Source organism: Humulus lupulus, chromosome X (assembly GCF_963169125.1).
Source record: "Humulus lupulus chromosome X, drHumLupu1.1, whole genome shotgun sequence".
NCBI classification, from domain to species: domain Eukaryota; kingdom Viridiplantae; phylum Streptophyta; class Magnoliopsida; order Rosales; family Cannabaceae; genus Humulus; species Humulus lupulus.
This window is the reverse complement of record NC_084802.1, coordinates 200,156,752-200,178,073: the sequence shown is the minus strand read 5'-3', so window position 1 is coordinate 200,178,073 and position 21,322 is coordinate 200,156,752. Positions and strand designations below refer to the sequence as shown.

General features: G+C 36.9%; 1 pseudogene; it reads left to right on the top strand.

Annotated features, from left to right (window-relative positions):
• Nucleotides 1-1,151: 1,151 nt before the first annotated feature.
• On the top strand, nucleotides 1,152-20,240 carry LOC133803248 (uncharacterized; annotated as a pseudogene).
• The last annotated feature ends 1,082 nt before the right edge of the window (nucleotides 20,241-21,322 follow it).

Sequence of the window (21,322 nt, the reverse complement as noted above, 5' to 3'; positions counted from 1 at the left end):
ATGAATTGATATATTATTATGATAATAGTATTTAATACAAGACTATTTAATACTTATATTAATATGAATTTAAATATTATAAAATATTATCATAATAATAATAATAATAATAATAATATATAATACATAATCTTAATTTTTATTCAAAAAATTATCGTTTATATTTAAAAATGTTATCATATCATATATATATATATATTTAAAAAGATCATAAGTAATGTTTTGATTTAGTTTTTTATTTAATATATTTATGTTATTCTTTTATATATTATAATTGTTTATTTATTTGAAACTACGACAATGATACAAATTTAATAAATTTTAAAAATAAAACTAAATAAATGTGCATTGTACGTTGATTATATATAGTAAAAGATATAAATGTGTAAAAAAAATTAGGCGCAATCACTCCGTCTAGCTACCTTTCATTCAGTCAATGAACTTAAGTCAATTGTCACTTGCTATATGTTGTTGGGCAAAAGTATTGTCTTCATCATCAATCTTGTCTTTGGTTTTGGTCTCAAATATTGTTCTTGCTCATGATTTGAGCTAAATTTATTTTTTAAAAAAAGACTTCATTGAAAATAATCATAATGTCATACAACTTAAAAAACTATACATCCCTAAAAAGGAAGATTGGATATCTGCTATTCAAACAAATTTTTAATATTAGAGATACTTCTGAAAAATTGGACAACAAATTTATAATATTTTCTAACAATGATCTTAAGTCATTAAATAAAACAACTCTCTTAAAAAAAAAAATCACAATAGCTCAATAAGCTGCAAAGAAAAATCATAGTGAAAGAGCCCACTCCACAAAGCTATAAATTATGCTTGTGTAACTTAGAAGCTTTCTAAAAAAAGAAATCCCAACCAAACCTTGATGCATCACTATCATCAAGCAATGTAGCTAGTTCATGATCAATTGTCTTGGATGCTATATCGTATACATATTTATTAAAGTGTTGTTATTTGACAATTTAAAATGTCAACTTAATATGAAGTGATACTCTATACTTAATTAGCGATACTCTTCTATACGTGTGAGACTTAATATTAAATAATTTTATTTATATATATATATCGCGGCTCTTGTGTAGGAATACTCTATTCGGCTCACTGGGATAAGTTAATTAATTTGTTATTTTTCTAAATTTTATTTTATTTTTACATGTGTCGAATCACTTCCACGGCGCGCGAAAAAAATAGCCGTTACACTGATAAGTCGGTGCGGTTATGGAAGAGGAAATAAAGGTAGCAAGGCTTCTGAACTATCGCGCTTTCGACGTTGCCGATTCCTTCATCCACACAATTGAAGAATAAAGAGACTCCAATCGTTTTTTATCGTTATTAAGCCCCAAGTTGTTATTTTGAATCTTCGCTCATGGAGACCTTGTCGTTATTGAACCCGACCCAGAGATACGCCGCTGCGGCTTTGTTCACCATTCTCAGGTCAATCAAACTCGACCCTCCGTTTCTTTGCTCTCTCTCTCCGACGAGTCGATTAGCGACGATGTTAGTATCGGAAAGAGGGTTGTCGTTCCCGATGAACCCCAGCTTCGGGATTCATGAAAATATTGGTTTGTTGTTGCCTGTTTTTAGGTATGATTCCTACCCTCTCTCTCTCTCATTTTCTTTTAATGAAGTTAAAGAGAATCCTAGAAAATCCATAAATAAACGACTTTTTTTTTTAAAAAAAATAATAAATTATACGAACTTTGTGAATAAATTAATTTAGGTTTTTAGGAGTGGAAAACCATGCTTGGGGTGGTCTTAAAGAAACTGCGGGGTCTTCCTCGCAAGTCAGGCATCATCTTGTATCGGTATGTTTCTTTTATTCTATTGCGTTGCATGAGTTAATAACTTAAAACATTTTATGAGATCAAACTCTGTTATTATAATCTCGTCTGTTCCATTGAAATTGCTAAAAAATGGGGTTGAATAGACTGATTGATTACGAACAGAGTTAGTATCGCTCCACAAATAAGTAACCAAACAACTAAGCAAGTTAAAAAGCTAAGGTTTGTGTTTTTAGAAAATTATATATTTTCTGTCAAAAAAAAAGAAGAAGAAATTTATACATTTAAGTAAAAAACTAACATTTGATCAAAATTAGTCAATTAAAATACAATTTTATCTTCTATAGATACAACTAAAAGGGACTGATGATGAAAAAAGGGAAACTTCAGAAGTAAGTTGGGATAAATGGAGGTGTGGGGGTACGATTGGCGCAGCTGCTTTAGCTGGAGAAGCAGTGTTGGCAATCTCTGGGGGTATGGGATCTTTCAAATAAGTAACTTATTTTTACTCAGAAGTATAATAGCATGAGAAGTTACGGTATTATTTCTACAGGCCTTGCAGCTCCTGCAATTGCAGAGGGTGAAGGAGTTCTGGCTCCCACACTGGGCCATCAGTTGGAGCAAGTGGATTTGCTGCAGTAGCAAGCGCCACAGGATCAGTCGCTGGTTCTGTTGTTGTCGCTACATCATTTTGAGGTTCTTTTTCTCTTTTCCTTTTTAATTTGAGTAAACATAAAACTTCAGTAAAATAGCAAGTAGAGAAACTTGCTTTTGTTGATCCATACATAGTGCATGAACAAACCCAATTTTGTTATGTTAGTAATTTATGTTGAGAGTTAAAAGCTAGCTTCTCTATCTTTGGTTGAGAAGAAATGGTATTAAATGGATGATCAGTTACTTGTTTCTTTGTACATCTTAGCTGCTGGAGCTGGTCTTACAGGGAGAAAAATGGTTAGAATTTGAGTTCAAACAAGTTGGAGGAAAACACAACCAAGGAGTAAGTTTTATTTACATGGGTTCTGGATATTAACATGATATCTTTACCCTAATTTCAACTTATGGCTACATTGCATTTACTTTCATGAATACAATTACCATATCTAAAACCTCCTTTTCAGCATCTGGCAGTTGGGATATTGGTTTCTGGATTTATTTATGACATTGAAGATTACGTTGGGCCTTGGGAAGGTCACAACAATAACTCGGAGAGGTATAAACATAACATCTTATTTTCCAACTTTGAGATTTTAATGTTGTTTCTTTTTTTCCTTAATGCGTATTCAAATCTATGCGTCCAGAATTTGATCCTGGTTAGTGATTTCTTTGCAGATATATTTGCTCAATCTTATTATTTAAACTTTTTTGTTTTGGTCTCTTCAATTTTAGTTTTGGGTAGTTATAGCATCTTTTTTTTTTAAATAAAAAAAAAACACTGCCTGCATTCATGCTCTTAAAACTCCTGTATACTAGGCTCACCATCAATGTTGAAAACATTCTATTGCCTGTTCATGGCTAAAGAGATCCCTGTACAGAGTAAGCACTTTGAAAGCTTTTTACTATAATGAGAGGAACTATGTAATTCTTTGAAATTTGGAAATGAGTTTTGAATGTGAAAGGGATGAATTCAATCATGCATTATAGAAGACTTAAAACAAGGGATAAGGTGAGATTGAGGGATAAGGGACTTGCATATAAGTTTTTTCCATCACCTTGAATCTCTATAATCACCTATACATGTTGAGTGACAATGGTATTAATGTAGTCAATGTATAGGTATGCGTTGTTGTGGGAGTCCAAGAATTTGATAGCACTAAGCACTGCTATTCAAGATTGGCTTACTTCAAGTACTTCCATCGACCTTTTTAAAATTCATTTGTTATGATCTGTTAGAGTTGAATGTTAAACAAAAAATGTTGTCACTTTCAGAAATTGCTACTCAATTGGTGATAGAAGGGGCCATGCTGACTATGTTAAGCACACTTGTTGCAGCGTTTGCTTTGCCAGCAACATTAGTTTTTAGTTACAACATTTTATCTCATAGACAGCCAATGGGCAGTTGCAATGGATAGGTAATTGTCTTTCTATTGAATATAGTTTTATGAATATTTTCAAAAGAGAAAAATCCTTCACTTTGAAAAGTGCTTCACAGAGGAGCACTACTAGGTAAGTGATGCTTTTCTATCAGTTGGAGAAATTTTATACATATTGGTTGATAGAAGGCAATGAACTCAATGTTTTTAAATATTTTCATGGATTTTGAGTGTAACGTTACGTGTTCTGAGCAGGAATCTAGAGAGTTATTAGTTTTGATGTCTGTTTCAAGTTTATCTTCTCCCTTCTTTGGCATGTCCAGGTCAGATAAAGCTGGTAAGCTGCCTGCTGAGGTGTTGTTGAAGGGACTGCAAGGAAACAGGTAAAAGTGACTTCATATGATGTGGAGGAAGTCTTAATCTTTTCTTGACATGTTGGGGTATAGTTCCCTTAGCTTCGCCATGGTTGGTCCAGATCTGTTACCCATGTAGGCGTCTTAGTGGGAGCCCGACTAGTCTTCAGATGCCTCCAATGCTTGGCTGCAACAAAAGGAGAAAATGGTATTCATCATTGTCCATTTTGTTTCATTCCTGAAAGTTAGGTAGCTCATATATTCCATTTTGTTTTTGAAGCTGGATTAGCAGAAAATGTTATTTTTCTTGGAGCATCAGTAGGAATTAAAGGTGAAAATTGGGAGGCTGCCAGGAAGGTAGTATTTTAGTAAGATGCATTTTACAATCTACAATCCTTTTACTTTGTTGTAGATAGTGGCTGAATCTCGACTTTTTTTTTTGGTTTCTAGATGGCGGCTGGGAGATTTGTGTGCTTACTCAACAAATGATTGGGCACTTGGCATCACACTTCGTGTGAGGTATATGGCTAATCTACATGATAATTAACAAATGTCTTTATTTATTTATTTTTCATTATTACATGACTGCATCATAAATTTTGCACTATAAAAGCATATGCTTGTTATGTAGTCTACAATTTCAATGATCACTTTATAAACTCCACATGTGAATTTGATAGAACTCTGATACGAGAATTCATAATTGGTAAAGGATTTGGACAATAAGATTTCTATGGAATGTTTTAATTATTATAGAATCATTTTGATCATCCTAGGCTTAGATTAGTTTGGAAAGTTTATGAGAATAAATTAAGGAAGAGTGTACACAGGGCCGGCCCTGAAAAAAAGTGGGCCTAAGACGATTTTAATAAATTTGAAAAAAATGGGCCCTTTTGTATATGTAATTTTAAATAAAATTAAACTAATATTTAGTAATTTTAAAAAATGGGCCCTGGGTAGGGGTGGGCCCTAGGCACGGGCCTAGTCCGCCTATGCCCAGGGCCGGCCTTGAGTGTACGAGTGGATGCATCCTGTTGACATGATTTTTTGTACTGGCACCAATCATATGAATGTGTTTGGGTGTTTTGTGAAAATGAGTGGAAAGGAGTGACTTAATCATTGATGGGTGATGCAAAATGAAGACAGAGAAGAAAAGGATGATGAAAAATGTATATTGCCTTGGGAATATAAGAGAAAGCTTATTATTAAGATATTGTGTTTTTTTACAAAGTTCTTCGACCTCTCCTTTTCTCATGCTCCTTACATTGGGTTTTCCTCCCATTTATAGGAGGAATACGAGTAGAATTACATTAAATGTCATTACACTTTATAGTTAATAAGACAAATGGAAGTACATTCGGTCAGCTACTTTTACTTCGTGATATCGTGTTGGAAACATGCGCCTTGGGAAGAGTTGCGGGTTAGAGGTGTTCTCCTAGGGAAGTGTCGTGTGAGGAACTTATTTCTATAGAGAAGTGTGTCAGTGACCTATTCTTAGGACTTTGTAGAATGCCTATAGGATCTTTGGGCTGCCCCTTTCTTCTCGTAAAGGGAAGGGCGCTCGTAGTTCTTCTTGGGGACTCTTAGTGATGCAAGATGGTTCTCCGAGTAGGGCTCTTTCTCACATAGCTTTGTCCTGTTTTTGTCGCGATGTCCTCATTCGAAAGGTGGGCAAAGATCTTTGTGTCCTTTGTATGATTTGTGTTGGTTCTCGCAAAATGAATGAGAGGGCAATTTCGCGAATCTCATCCTTCTCGCAAGTGGTTCTTGCCAGAGTTTCTTAGTTTAATGTGGTTGCTTTTGGCTCATCTTGTTGATCTCTTTCTTCATGCAAATTCTAGATTGTGTTCTTCGTCAGGCTCATCTTGTTGATCTCTGCCCTTTGGGAGGTAATTCGCCAGATGAAGATCCAAAGTTTATGCTCTCAGGGGCATCAGATGTTATACTTGAGCTTTACTTAGGTCTCCATGATTTCTCAAGGTAAGCCAGGGTTTTTCTATTGTGGAGCTTGCTTATCCTTCCTGGACCCAACAAGTATTTCAAAACCCACGTGGTCACCGTGTTAACTGAGTTTCCACTGAAACAGATTATGTCAAAACCAGATTTACTCGACAGAATGTCAAAATGGGCAATAAAGTTGGCAGCTACGACATAAGCTTTGCACCAAGAAAAGCCAAAAAGGGACAGGTCCTAGCAGATTTCTCGGTAGAAATAAAGTCATTCGAACCTGAAGCTATGGAGGAAATGCAGGTTATGGAAGACGTCTGGATGCGAACAATAAGCACAGATGGGTCATCGAATGCTCACAAATTAGGGATCGGTGTTGTCATAGAAGCACCCTCGGGATTAAGAATAGAAGATCTATTGTAGTTAAAAGAAAAAGTGACCAATAATGAAGCAGAGTACGAAGCCTTGATTTATGGCCTGAAACTTGTAAAAAATATGGGGATAAGGAAGATAAAAGCCAGGGAAAATTCCAAATTGGTCATGGAGCAAGTCAATGGTAATTTTGATACCAAAGATCCCTAAATGACGTATTATCCCAACACGGTGATAGCTCTGCAAAAACAATTTGTTATGTTCGAGCTAAGTCAAATACTGTAACGCCCTGGTTACCCCAAGACCGTTACGGTGAACGATGAACCGTGAATTTAACTCGCTACCCGAGTTCTTTGGTTAAAAACGTGCTTCTAGGTGTTATTAACAGGTTAAGGTGGAAAACCAATAAAAAGGAAATGATATATTTTATTTAAAACATAAAACTGTTCATGGGCCCATCAAAACATTCACAAGCTATTTACAACTCAAAATGGTCATTACTGTGTAAATTTACAACCTGCTGACCTAAGCGGCAAAAATAGGGTAAACCCCCTAGTTCCTCTGAGAACTCCTTGGCCGTGGTGGTCAAGCGGGTGCATATGTACACAACACCACCTAAGCTCTCCACTCAAGGCTGGGTGAGCTTTTCTTTTCCTTTACCTGTACCACATAGCACCCATGAGCCAAGACCCAGGAAGAAAACACAATAATGCAAGCATATAAAACCAAATGATGATCATGATAATCATACAGAGCTTATAACTCTATAAGCTCTGAACAAATGAGTGGATATCACTTTGAGGTTCTGTTAACGCTAATGAGTGACTGACAAGCAAGTCACTATGGGGCTCAGTGCCTAGGGCCGTGTAACGAAACCGTTACCTGGGCTTTTCTGCAATAGCTGTAATAAGATGAGTGACTGATGGGTAGGTCACACAAGCGCTTTTAGTTTTCATCGAACTTGAGGTCGGTCCGGCATTAATGCTCTTGTTGAGTCATCTAATGCAGATGTCGATTAGATCTAATCTTTATTGGCTTGTGTTGAACACGCTAAAGCCGTTCCTGACTTATGAGTCAGCACTGTGTGACCAGTGCCCAGTACCACTGCCGAACCTGACTAATGAGTCACAGCTTCACAGTTGATACTGACACCTTTGCTAATTCTGACTAATGAGTCAGTGCCATACACAAGTGAGCAAGATTTGCTAAGCATTCGATAATCAATCCACGTCCACATTTAAACATCCAACATGCTTCATTACCATGCATGTCACATATGGGGTGCAGTTTTCTTACCTCTGATTCGAGCGAGAATTAGTATAAGAACGACCCTTGAGAACGATCAACCTTTAAGTCCTTTAGCGGTCACCTAGTCATAACCAAATATAGGATACCATTAATAAAATGAACAACAAAAGTTCCCGAACTAAGATCTAGCCTCCGGAACATCGAATCCCACTAATCCGGGTAGTAGGAACAATCCCGAGGTCTAAAACTGAGTTCCCATGATCAAAACACCCAATTGGCCTCAAAACCACTCAAGAGCCGCGGACCTGGACCCTTGAGCCGTGGCCCCCATCCACACCAAGAGCAAGAGCTGCGGCGCCCACTACACAGTGCCACGGCGCCCAGCACAAGCAAAACCCCACCAGTTGCTTCTTCGAGCTTGGGCCGCGGCCCCCACCTGGGAACCTGCCATAACCTCGATTTTATTCATTCTAAACCTTCCAAAAACATACCTAAACATCCCCAAATCCAAAAATCAAAGTTCCCAAACTTCCCAATGATCCAAAATCATCAAATCCCGAAGCTCAAACGAATAAAAAACTCAACGATTTACAAAATCCAATTCAAAGCTTAAAAACTCAAAACTTAAAGCTTAAATTACCTTTGATTGAGTTGTTTCTCGTTAAATCATTTGGTCAAGAAGCTTATAATCTTTACTAGGATCGCTATGCCTCGATCCTCGCTTGATTCCGACTCATAGAAATCAAGATTTCTTTGAAATCGCCACAATGTCATAAAGGTTTAACAGGAGAGAAAAATTGTTTTTAAGCGTATGGTTCTATCTGACAGACTATTGCAGGCTTAAGTAACCTCAAATAAAACCTTAAGCTCGGGGTCCCAAAAACACTCCCGGGGACAAGATAGTCAAAACTCCCAGAATTTTCTCCTAATCTCAATAACTCTCAAATTATCATCAAATAACCATTCTCATTAACCAATATCTCAATAATTGACCCCGTTATGACAAAACTGCTAATTTACAATATAGGACCATCTCATGCCGAATAGCTCGAATATATTTCCATAATAATGAGATCTCATCCATAAATCACAATATGCACCCAAAATACACAAATATGCCCTCAACGGCCAAATTACCAAAATATCATAATAATCAAATGTGGACCCACATGCATGCATATAACATCATATTATAATATAATTCACATAAACATGCATATAATCATTTAATGGCATAATTAAACAAGTATGACCTTCATGGCCTACTAATCCAGCCACTAAACCACATTAGGAATTTTGGGGCATTACAAATACCGCGCGAGATGAATCAAAGAGCGAATGAGCTAGGAAAAAAGGCATCCACAGGGGAATGTACAAGATAATCAACGATCGAGATGAGTACAACGGTGGAACACATCAAAGTGGCGAATATAGAAATGGAGCACAACAATGAGTGTTGGATGGATCCCATTATTCGGTATTTGGAAAAAGGTGCAGAGCATGAAGATAGAGATTAAGCAAGAAGATTGAAAGTGAAAGCTGCGCAATAAACTATCATTGTGGGAAGCTCAAGAGACGCTCATTCAACGGGTTGTACTTGAAGTGCACAAGGCCTAAAGAGGCGAATAAATTGATTGAAGAAATTCATGATGGAATGTGTGGGAATCACTCGGGTGGGAGAAGTCTGGCCCCCAAAGCTCTGACTGCAGGCTTATGCTCGGTAATGCGACAAGTACCAGCACCATGCTTCGTTCATACACTAGCCAGCTCAAGCTTTGCATTTAGTTGTTGCGCTATGGCCTTTCGCGAAATGAGGAATGGACGTTGTGGGAGAACTACCTAGAGCAGCTGGAGGCAAAAGGTATGTGTTGTTAGCCACCAATTATTACACGAAGTGGGCAGTCAGAGATATTTACAACACCATAGGAAGACCAGATACGGTGAATTTTGTGTGGAAACACATAATCTACTAGTTCCACATCCTAAAAGAAATTACAGTAGATATTGGGACTCCTTTCAATAATGAAAGGTTAAAAGAGCTCTGTCCGAAGTTGAAGATTTATCATGGATTCTCGCGAGTAAGCTATCCACAAGGGAATTGGCACGAATAAAGTAATCTTTGCCAATATCAAAAAAGACTTGCAAGACAGGAAGGGCGCTTTGTTGGATGATCTTCCAAAGGTACTATGGGAATACAGGACAATGTGACGAGCTTCAACAACTGAATCCCCACACATGATGATATATGGCACGGAGGTAGTGATTCCAACAGAGGTGAGTTTGCCTACACTCAGAATAGAAGTAGTCACGAATGAAACTTTGAACTTTACCCAGATAGCTCACAACCTCGATTTGATGGAAGAATTCAGACAAGTTGCCCAGAACAGAAATGTGAAGTACAAAAGCCTAGTAGAGCGTCAATACAAGAAGTAGGGCTGAGCATCAGTCGATTTTGACGGTTTTTTTATATTATTAAATCTAGAATTTGGTTTTCGGTCCGGATTGATGCGATTCAAAAACCGACCGACCAAAAACCAATTAAAGAAAAAAACCAACTGTTTTGGACTGCGGTTTGGTCGGTTTAACTGACCAAACCGAAGTTCATTTTTTTTTATTTTTTTTCCATAATTTTTGAAAAAGTTTTAGTTAAAAAAAATAATTTTTTTTGACTGTTGGAGTCCATTTTTGTGCTTTTTTAAAACATAAATACATAGAACATAGTTATATTAAAAAATTTGAAAGTTTGAAAACATAATTAAAAGTCCATTAGCATACCGCTCTATGTTCTTAGCCAATAACTATCAAACTGGGCCTATTAGCCCTGAACTCTTAGAAGAATGTCTAGGTAAAAAAAAGTTTCTTTAGCTTAAAGTCTCTCTCTTTTCCTAGAACTCACGTTAGCCGGTCAAAGATTCCGTTGGAAAGGTAGATGACATTTCTGCTCTTTTGGTTTCCTTCCTTGAAGTTGAGAGCTTAGACCCGAGTTCTTTCTTTGACTTCTAGTATGAGTTTGCCAAGGCATTCTTTCAAGTAGCAAGGAAAGAAGCTTATTACTCTTTCGTTCAAATTTAGGGAATTTCCCCAAATGGCTTGCGGAAGAGCTTTTCTTTACTATATATGCATCAGATCAATCAACTCGGATCGGACCCCTATTTCTTAGTAAAGCTTTTTAGTCAGCGAGCGCCCATAACCTACATATATTTATAATTTTGGTCGGTTTCGGTTCAAACCAGTCGGTCCACACTGATTTTTCAAACCGACTGAACAATGGTGCTTTATGTCGTTAACAGTTTTTTCGGTGTTCAGTTTAATTGGTTTTGGTTTTTTCAGTGTTCAGAAGGTCGGTGTACTCATTTTTTTTCTTCAGTTTTTTGAATTTTACGCTCAACCCTAACAAGAAGATAGTTAACCCAAGAGAAATCAAAGTGGATGAATGGGTGCTTAGACATGTCACTAGTAACCAGAAAAAGTTAGAACCCAATTGGGTGCTTGGCAAAGGCTTGTACATGTTGAAGAAAATACATGGGGCAGCGAGTCCCAAGAACCTGGAATTCAATGTCTTTAAAGAAGTATTATTTTTTAGTATGAACTTTTTTGTGACGTGAACGATATTTTACTTCTTAAATCTGATGAGAACAAAAACTCGCTTGATCATTTTAGATGATGAGTATTTTCATATTATCTGTGTTGAACAGACATTTAATATGTGATGAATGCAGACCTAATTTCTTTATCTTAAAATAAAATGTTTCGACATAATGTAGTGGTGCAAGGTACAAAAATTGGTTAGAGGATCATAGTATAGTAAGATTCTTTAATAAAGGCTTAGTGTGTTTTCCTTATGCAAGAGTAGTACTAACCTTTTGCAGAAAATAAGATTCACAATAGAAGAAATTGAGCACACAAATGAATGCAGACCTAATTTCTTTCTCTTAAAATAAAATGTTTCGACACAATGTAGTGGTTCAAGGTACACAAATTGGTCAGAGGATCATTGTTATAGTGAGATTCTTTATTAAAGGCCGAGTGTGTTTTCCTTTTGCATGAGTAATATTAACCTTTTATAGAAAACAACAAGATTCACGACAGAAGAAATTGAGCACACAAATGAAGCCCCGCACGCGGAGTAACCAATTTGGGGAAGTTGCAAAACGATAAAGACAACTAATGGTAATAATTAAATGTGGACCAAGGCATTAAGGGATGACAAATGCTCAGATGACTGATGATGATGAAGGAGAAGCCCTATAAATATAACACTTCACAAAGTTGAAGATTAGTCAGTAATACAAAAGAAGAAAAGAACAAGTGAAAGGGAAAGGCTCGATAGAAACTGAATTTTGTTAACTTCCAATATGTTGATCTTTTTTTGCAAAATGATGGCTGCAACCAAAGTTCGAATAAGGAAAAGAAGCAAGACTCGCAAGAAATCATCGAACAATACGAATAGAGATGCAATGAAGAACAATCAGCGCTGAGCAAGTAAAGGGCGAGATAACATTTGTGAGCGTGGAGCAATCAGGGTTGAGCACGCACACGACGTTTCCCGTTGCCTACAATGTATCGCAGTAGGTCACCAGATCCCTATCAACTATCCATAATTGAATGTTTAGTTGAGGAATAAGCCTCATTCGAACGATAGAGGCTGAAATTCGTGGGTGACCCAATGCTTCCAGCAGGGGTCGCTCTAGACCGTTAAGAAAGCCACTCCGCCACCCCAAGAAAGAAAGGGCCTAGAGCAGAGGTCTGTCAGGGGAGGCAGTCCTAGAGGTCTTGACAGTGGAATGAGATGATCAAGCCACCTCACACCATTGGCTAAGACCTCTAACCTGAGGAGCGGTGGGAAACCGGTCATAATGTGTAGCTTCGTATATGGTCAGAAGATCTCCTGAACTTTAGAGAACCTTCTGGAACATGGTTCCCTGAAAGCCAATACACCCCAGTAGTTCGGCTAAGAGCCTTTCAGAGGAATGCCTTCACACCTAGTGGAACCCAACATGGGAAGGTAGATGAACAAGGTCCTTCAGGTGAAACAGTTCTATCCATCCCCAATATGAGGTTTTGTGATAACTATGATGAGGCCTTCACACCTAGTGGAACCTAACATGGGAAGGTAGATGAACAAGGCCCTTCAGGTGAAACAGTTCTATCCATCCCCAATATGAGGTTTTGTGATAACTATGATGAGGGAGGTTCAAATAGCAAGATCCACCCACCTGCGGAAAGTTCAAATAGCAGAAAGGATGAAGAAAGGTGATAATAAGCAGAATTGAATAATAACAAATTATAGTTCCTGGAAAACTGAGCATAATTATTATTTTGAGGAACATAATTTTTGGCGAACTGTGCAGAACTATTATTTGTAGAATATAGTTTCTGGCAAACTATGCAAAACTATTATTTGTAGAATATAGCTTTTGTGTGAAAGAACAGAGCTACAAGGCGGATAATAGCCTCTGGCAGATTATGCAGAGCTATTTCTTTTTTGGTAACATGGCCTCTTTGGCAAACAATGCAGAGCTATACTTTATAAAATACATTCTTTAGGAAAATAAACATAGCCATGATCGTATTTTATAATCTTGCTAGAGATATCAATAAAGTATGTTACTCTCGCCAAAATTACTGAATAAAAGATCGGATTGGTAAAAAAAAATATATAAGAGAGAGACAATCTTAAATTAATCAAGTAAGAACATTTCTCTATTAAAAAATGGTCATGGTCGTGAATAAATTTTTCGTGCTCTACAATATCGCGCGTTAACAGTGCAAAGGTCCTGAAGGATATGCAGAATCCCAAGACCATAAAAGCTTACTTGCAATATCTTTTATGCAGGTATGTGAAGATATGCAGAGATTCGCAATACTGCATCACCATCACTAGAATAGTAAAGATTTGCTGCAGAAAAATAAAACACGCACAAGAATCAGTCAAAAGAGGAATCTTGGGAAATCGCGTGATGTCAGGAACGGTTAAAGATTTTCATGGAAGCATTGACTGGGCATTGAAAGACTAAATGTGATGATAACCAACACGTAAGAGAACCCTAAGTAATGAGCGCCTATAAATACAACATTGATAGTCGATAATATAGGGTCGAGAACATTCAAAGAGCGAAAGTATAGAAAAAGGATTTTCAGCCGAGAGACAGAGTGGAAGTGGGTAGAAAAATAAAGAGAGACCTCGAAGGGCTCCGACAATCCTTAAGTCTACCGTGTTTGTTTGAAGAATGATAATGGTAAAAGTTCAAGTGCGAAAGAAAAATTCCCAAGGAAAAGATCCACTCCCTTCTGTTGTGGGAGAAATGATCCAAAAGCAAGGTGAAGAGCAATAATGCTGGGCAAATCTGGGGCAATGACATGCCCATGTATGTGAAGAGAAATAAGGGTTGAGCATGCACGCGGGACACGTCTTGCTCGAAGCAGTTGTTAATTGGTCGACAATCCACCAGACGTTGTCACATATAAAAAGAGAACTACGAGGAGATAGAGGCCCTACTGGGACGACGAAAACGACGAAGAGGAAGGACCAAACTTCTAGCTCGCCCAATGCTTCAAGTTGGTAACTCCTCGACCAATTACAAGAAGACTACAGAAAGGTAGCCTTCATGCAACCGCAGAGGGGAGAGAATGAAGAAAGACTAGGGCCCCGAAGCGCTCTGAGTGTCTGACTGTCTGTTATGATGAGCGCATGTTAATCTTGGTTCTAACTAGAAAACCGAGATTCACACAACATTTGTGGACCACAGTCTCTCAAATTCAATCCAATGGTTGTTCCGTGGGTGTAATCCAGTACACCATCACAACCTGGCAGAGATCGCCCTCAAATTGAGCTCAATCAAAAAGGGTGGATGAGTAGAGCTCTTTAGGGGAAACAACTCTGCTCGCGATGGGTCGAGGATTTGCATCAGTTATGAGACGAAGAGTTCAAATAGCACATCCGAGCGATCCATGAAAATCTTTTATTTATTTTAGGGATGATTCTTGTATAGCTGCCATATAGCTATTATAGAAAAGAAGTTGTTAGGATTGTTTTTTTTTTTTTTGGTATTCCTTCTATGATTTATTTCCCTATATAGGGATCCATGTAAAGCTTTATATACATGTTTTGTGTATAGAATAATATACTAGAAAATATTTTACCGTAATTCTCTTGGAATCAGAGCAGCCGCATTCCTGTGCTCGTATCCCTCTGTTTTTTTTTTTCTCCTTCCCTTCCATCATGTCTGAAACCAATGAATCCACCACTATTCCAGCCGATTCCACCACTATTCCTTAACCTAGTTCAGTCAAGTCCATTGCTTCTGATTCTCATTTCGTCCAAATCACTACCATTCGGTTGAATGGTGATAATTTTCTTAGATGGTCTCAATCTGTCCGAATGTACATGAAGGGCCATGGAAAAATGGGATACTTGATGGGAGAGAAGAATGAGCCAGCAGAAGGAGATCCGGCCTATGAAATCTGGGATGCTGAGAACTCCATGATCGTGGCTTAGGCTGAGCATCTAAACCGGCAAACCATGGCGACCGACCGCACCGCACCGCACCACACCACACCGCAAACCGCAGTGTCAAAAGTGTAATGGTTCGGTATGGTTTGTATCTTTGCTAAATCGTGCGGTGCGGTGTGTTGCGCGGTTTGGCAGTGTGAAATTTTGGTTTGCACTGCACCACACCGTATACTTACAAATATGTTAAAAAAATTTAAATTTTACATACATACCATTTTTTAGCAGCCCAATCCAAAGCCCACTGAAACTAGGAGCCCACTTAAATTAGGGTATAACCTTATTCTCTAATACATCATACACGACAACAACTCCTTCCTCTCTCATCTCATCTGTGCCTCCTCCTCCCTATCACGATCTCTTTCTTACACAGCAGTCGTACAACTCAAGACCTCCGAACAGCAGCTTCAAGCTCTCCTTCAAACAACTCAGCTGCTCACATCTCGTCTCCTTCTCTCCATTCTTGTTGTTCTTGCTGTTGTTATTTTTTTTATTTGTCTCTTATCATGGAATTTGAAAGACTCGGGTTGTGTGTGTATATGGAAAAATGTTAGAGCTTTTGTTGTTCTGCATTTTCTTGATGATTTTTTTTTTTCTTTTGGTGCAGAGTTTTGGAATTGATCTGGTTTATTTGAGTTTTTATGGGAGAAGAGGAAGTGGGTTATGCTTAAATTGGACATTGAAGAATTTTTTGAGGTGAGCTTTTTTTGCGATATTGAGTATAGATCGTGTATATATATATATATAATATGGACCAACCGAATTGCACTTATTGTCGTATACACTTCACAGTTCACACTTGGCATATGCATAAACTCTTTTAGGCTTTAGCTAGCTTTACATAAAAGCATTATCTTATATTTCATATATATAATTATAGGATAATTCTTCTATATGGGCTTTACTTTAAGCCTTATTGGTAGGGCTCTCAGTGTTTCTCGATTCGTGAACAGTTTTTGGCGTGATTTATTTTTTATGACCGTGTATATTGTAGCTATTTAGAGCATCCTGCAAATTTTCAGAAAATTCCGAATAGTTTACAGTACCGAAAACTAGGTTCAAACATATTGTTTTCCACGCGCATAAAATAATTAGTCACACGTGCAACAACATGTTTGAACTCAGTTTTCGATACTATAAATTATTCGAAATTTTCTAAAAATTTGCAAGATCCTCTAAATAGCTACAATATACACGGTCATAAAAAAAATCGCGTCGAAAACTATTCACGATCGAGAACACTGAGAGCCCTACCGGTAGGGCTTAAAGTGAAGCCCCTATAGGAGAATTTCCCTTTAGTTATATATAGATATATATTGTCACAAAAAGTTGGTGAGATAGCTACGTTTTGTTCTTTTTAAATAGGTATTGACAATTTGCAATGATAGTGTTAAAAATGATATTTGATAGGCTTGGATTGGCATGACAACCTATCAAATTATACTCCTAATCTAGTCACTTATTATACAATTATTACATTAAAAAAATCACATAACAGAGCCCAAAAAATTTGTACAAAAGTTACTATTTCTAGCACTAGCTTTATTTATTAAAAAATAGTTTTGAAAGATGTTATCATGTTAGTAGTACTTAACGTGGTACCTATACTAATTGAAAGTGTCAAAGCCAATTGGGATTAAGATAATTTGAAAAAATAATTAAAACATATTCTTTGTATCTATGGAGGATTAGCACTACTCATCCTCACCAATTAGTTTTTTTTAATAGGCAGGCAATAGTTTTTTTTTTCTTTCAATTTCTCAATTGTTAATCTTCATAACTAACATATAGTGCTAAATCTCTTTGCAGCACAAGCTTGTGATTATTCTAGTCAAGATTGGGTAATTTTTCATTTTGCTATTTGTTTTCTATATAATTGGTGTGGAGATTCAAATTTTTATGGTAATTGTGTTTTGTGCTGCTATATATTCTCAGGAAATTTTGTTGTTGTTGTTGTTTTATATATGAACATAGATATTAGATGAAAATAGAAGATAGTAACACTAAGACAACATCATCTATGAAAACTCCATCAATCCAAAAAAATAACAGCGATCAAGATTATGCTACTGCTAGTTGTAAACCCCCATTGTCTACTAAGTCCAAAAGGAAACCTAGGAAACTATCTGAAGTTTGGGAACATTTTCATCGAAATGAGGATGATCCAAGTGACCCTAAGGCTGTTTGTAACTACTGTGATAAGGATTATGCTGGTCATAGTAGGAAAAATGGCACTAGCACCCTTTGGAACCATTTGAACAACTAGTGTAAAAAGTATCCATATAGATTGGAGGATAAGAAGCAAAAGATTTTGACATTTCATAAGAAATGTGATGATGGTAGGGTGGGAGGAAGTAATCTTATAGCTGTAGGATTTAGTCAGTCGGAATGTAGGCGTGCATGTGCAAAGATGATCGTTATTGATGAATTTTCTTTTAGATTTGTGGAGCAAGAGGGTTTCAAATTATTTTGTAGTGTTGCATGTCCCAAATTTGTTCCCCCATCATGGTGGAAAATTGCTAGGGATATCATGAATGTTTATAATGATGAGAACAAAAAATTGAAGGATTTTTTTGTTAAAAATTCACAAAGAGTCTCTCTCACCACTGACACATGGATTTCCATTCAAAATGTATGCTACATGGTGTTGACAACGCACTTTATAGATCCCGAATGGAAAATGCAAAAGGGGATTTTAAATTTTTTTCAAATTCCTAATCATAAAGGGGAGACATTAGGCAAAGCAATGGAGGCATGTTTAAAACAATGGGGGTATTGAGATGATACTATAACAGTTGATAATGCATCTTCTAACAATGTGGCTATTAGTCATATTAAGAAGAGATTGCAAATTTGGAAGAGTGCCATTTGTGAAGGAGAGTTTTTACATATGAGGTGTTCGGCTCATATTTTAAACTTAATTATGGGTGATGGTTTACGGGATTTGGGTGATTCTATTGCAATAGTGCGTAATGCAATTAGATATGTTAGAGCTTCTCCTTCTAGGCTAGCAAGATTTAAAACTTGTGTGAAAAATACTTGTAAAGTAGAGAAGGCTCTTGTCTGCTTAGATGTACCTACTAGGTCGAACTCTACCTATTTGATGTTGGACCATGCATTGAAATATGAAGAGGCTTTTAAATTGTTGAGAGAAGAAGATGAGTTTTACATGCGCTATTTCTTAGAGAATGACAAAAATGACAGGACACCTTTGGGTCCACCAATGTCTAAAGATTGGGAGAATTGTGCCATTTTTTGCAAGTTTTTGAAAATATTTTATGATGCTACACTCAAGTTTAGTGTTTCTTTGTTTGTTACTTCAAATACCTATTTCCATGAGATGTGCTTAGTTCATGGGAGACTGATTAAATGGAGTTCGAGTAACAAATCAATTTTGAAAGATATGGCCTCTAAGATGAAGATTAAGTTTGATAAGTATTGGGGTAATATAGAGAAATAAAATGTGTTTTTGTATGTGGCTGCTATTTTGGATCTTTGATACAAAATGAAATATGTCACATGTTGCTTGAAACAATTGTATGGTGAGAAACAAGTTAAGATGGTCATGAGTTGTGTAAAGGTTTGTTTATCAAAGCTAATCTCTCATTATGCAAATGACCTCAAATAAAATTCACAAGAAGTGACTAGTCAAGGAGGAACATCTTCTCAAGAGAAAATGACAAAGGTGGATTCTGATGATGAAGATTCTATTGACATGTTTGAATCTGAGTTTGAAAAAGAATGTGATGAAGTGATGCTTTTGATATGAAAAATGAGCTCGAAAGGTATCTAACAGAACGAACGAGGATAGGAAAAATAAGAGCTTTGATATCTTGGAGTGGTGGAAAGTCAATTCATCAAAGTACCTTATTCTTTCTGCCATTGCTCGTGATGTTCTTGCTGTCCAAGTTTCAATTGTTTCCTCAGAATCTGCTTTTAGCACTGGATGAAGGGTCCTTGATTGTTTTCAGAGTTTTTTGAGCCCTTCTATGGTAGAAGCTTTGATATGCTCTCAAAATTGGTTGAGAAGTTCTTTATTGCCATTGGATATGACTCCAATGTTAGAAGAAATGTCATCATATGAAGATTTTGATTCAAGTTATATTTTGTACTCTTAACCTATTTTTTAAATATTTATATTTTATTTGTCTCATTTATTTTGTCTTTTGATTTTGCAGATATTTCAGCCATATCTGAAGTTGTAACCCTTGATTAGGTGAAGTGAAGCAATTGGGTTTCTTCCATGATTGTAGTTTAGCGGAGTGAAAATAAGTTTATTATCCTATTAGAATAGTTGGTTTCAACAATTTTTGTTTACCTGTTGTATTGAATTTGCCAAGGACTTGTATTTTTTTTTTTTTTGAACTTAATTGATAACTTGTGATGTTGTTTAGAACTTAATCAGGATTTGTTATAAACTAAGGATTTAGTATTTTTTTTAATTTTAAATTTTGTTATGACATATTTTCTAACACACTTAAACTGTGGAAAACCGCCCAAACCACACCGCAAAACATGGTCTGGTTTGATCAGTTTGGTGCAACCAAATCACACCGCAAGGTGTGTTCTAACTACTACACCGCACTTGTGGCGTAGTGTATTAAAAAGTGTTCAAACCGCCCAAACCACACCGTGCACACCCTTAGTCATGGCATGGCTTGTGAATTCCATGGAAGAAGAGATCAGCTCCAACTATATGTTCTATCCTTCAACAAAGGAACTTTGGGCAAATGTAACTTAGATGTACTCTGATTTGGAGAATCAATCTCAGATATTTAAGTTGACTCTCAAACTTGGTGACATAAGACAAGGTCAGGACATAGTCATTATTTCAACTCGTGGAAACGAATCTGGCAAGACTTGGACCTCTTCGATACCTATGAATGGAAATCTGCTGATGATGGGAAACACAAAAAGAAAACAATTATGAACACTCAAATCTACAAGTTTATGGCTGGACTGAATGTGGAGTTTGATGAGGTAAGGGGGAGAATTATTGGACGACAACCTTTGCCTCCTATTAGTGAGGTATTTGAGAAGTAAGAAGAGAAGAAAGCCAAAGGAGTGTTATGTTAGCAAAAAAAATCCAAGGAGTTGCTGTTGAGGGTTTGACCCTGGCTACTACGGGAGGAGGCTATAGCAGAAACACATATCCGCAGAAATCTGATGAGAAACCCTGGGTTTGGTGTGACTTTTGTAACAAATCGCGCCATACCAGAGAAACATGTTGGAAAATCCATGGGAAACCTCCAAATAGGAATAGCAAAGCGGAGAGATCAGGCAAGCCTACTCCTATTGCCAATGAGGTCGAAACCAACCCCTTCACTAAGGAGAAGATAGATCATCTTCACGCAATATTGAAAACCAACTCGAACTCACCTGGTATTCCTAATGTCTCAGCTTGCTGATAAGATGGGCATAGGAGCAGACTGATAAGATGTTTCAATAAGAAAAACTTAAACCCAGCTTGCTGATTCCGAATCTGACCTTTGTTTGTCAGAAAAAGAAATGCTACAATTAATTAAAATTCGTAACAATCTTGAGCATGTGGTTTATTCAAGAAAAAATATCTTTGAAAGAAATAAAGATCCTCTAATCATCCTTGCACAAGGTCAAACAGAAGCCCTGATTGATGGTCCTTCAAGTACTCCAGGTAATACTTCTTCTATTCCTACTCCTAATTTATCTTCAAATATTACTCTGCCTACTTCACAATTAGATTCGAATCTGAGTTCTGTTAAGCCTAAATCTACTACCAAAACCACTCTAAATTCAGCTCCAAGAATATATAAACTAGATGATCTTCCCTTTACTCTTTGGAAAGGAACATGTGCTTGTACTAGATATACTATTGCCAAACACATCTCATACAACAATCTATCCGAAACATATAGAGCATTTACTACTAATATTTCAGAACTTGTTGTGCCTAGAAACATACAGGAAGCATTGGGTGAACCAAGTTGGAAAACAGCAGTGTTTGAGGAAATGAATGCTTTAAAATGGAATGGAACTTGGGAGATTGTCGAGTTACCAAAGGAAAAAAAAATTGTTGGTTGT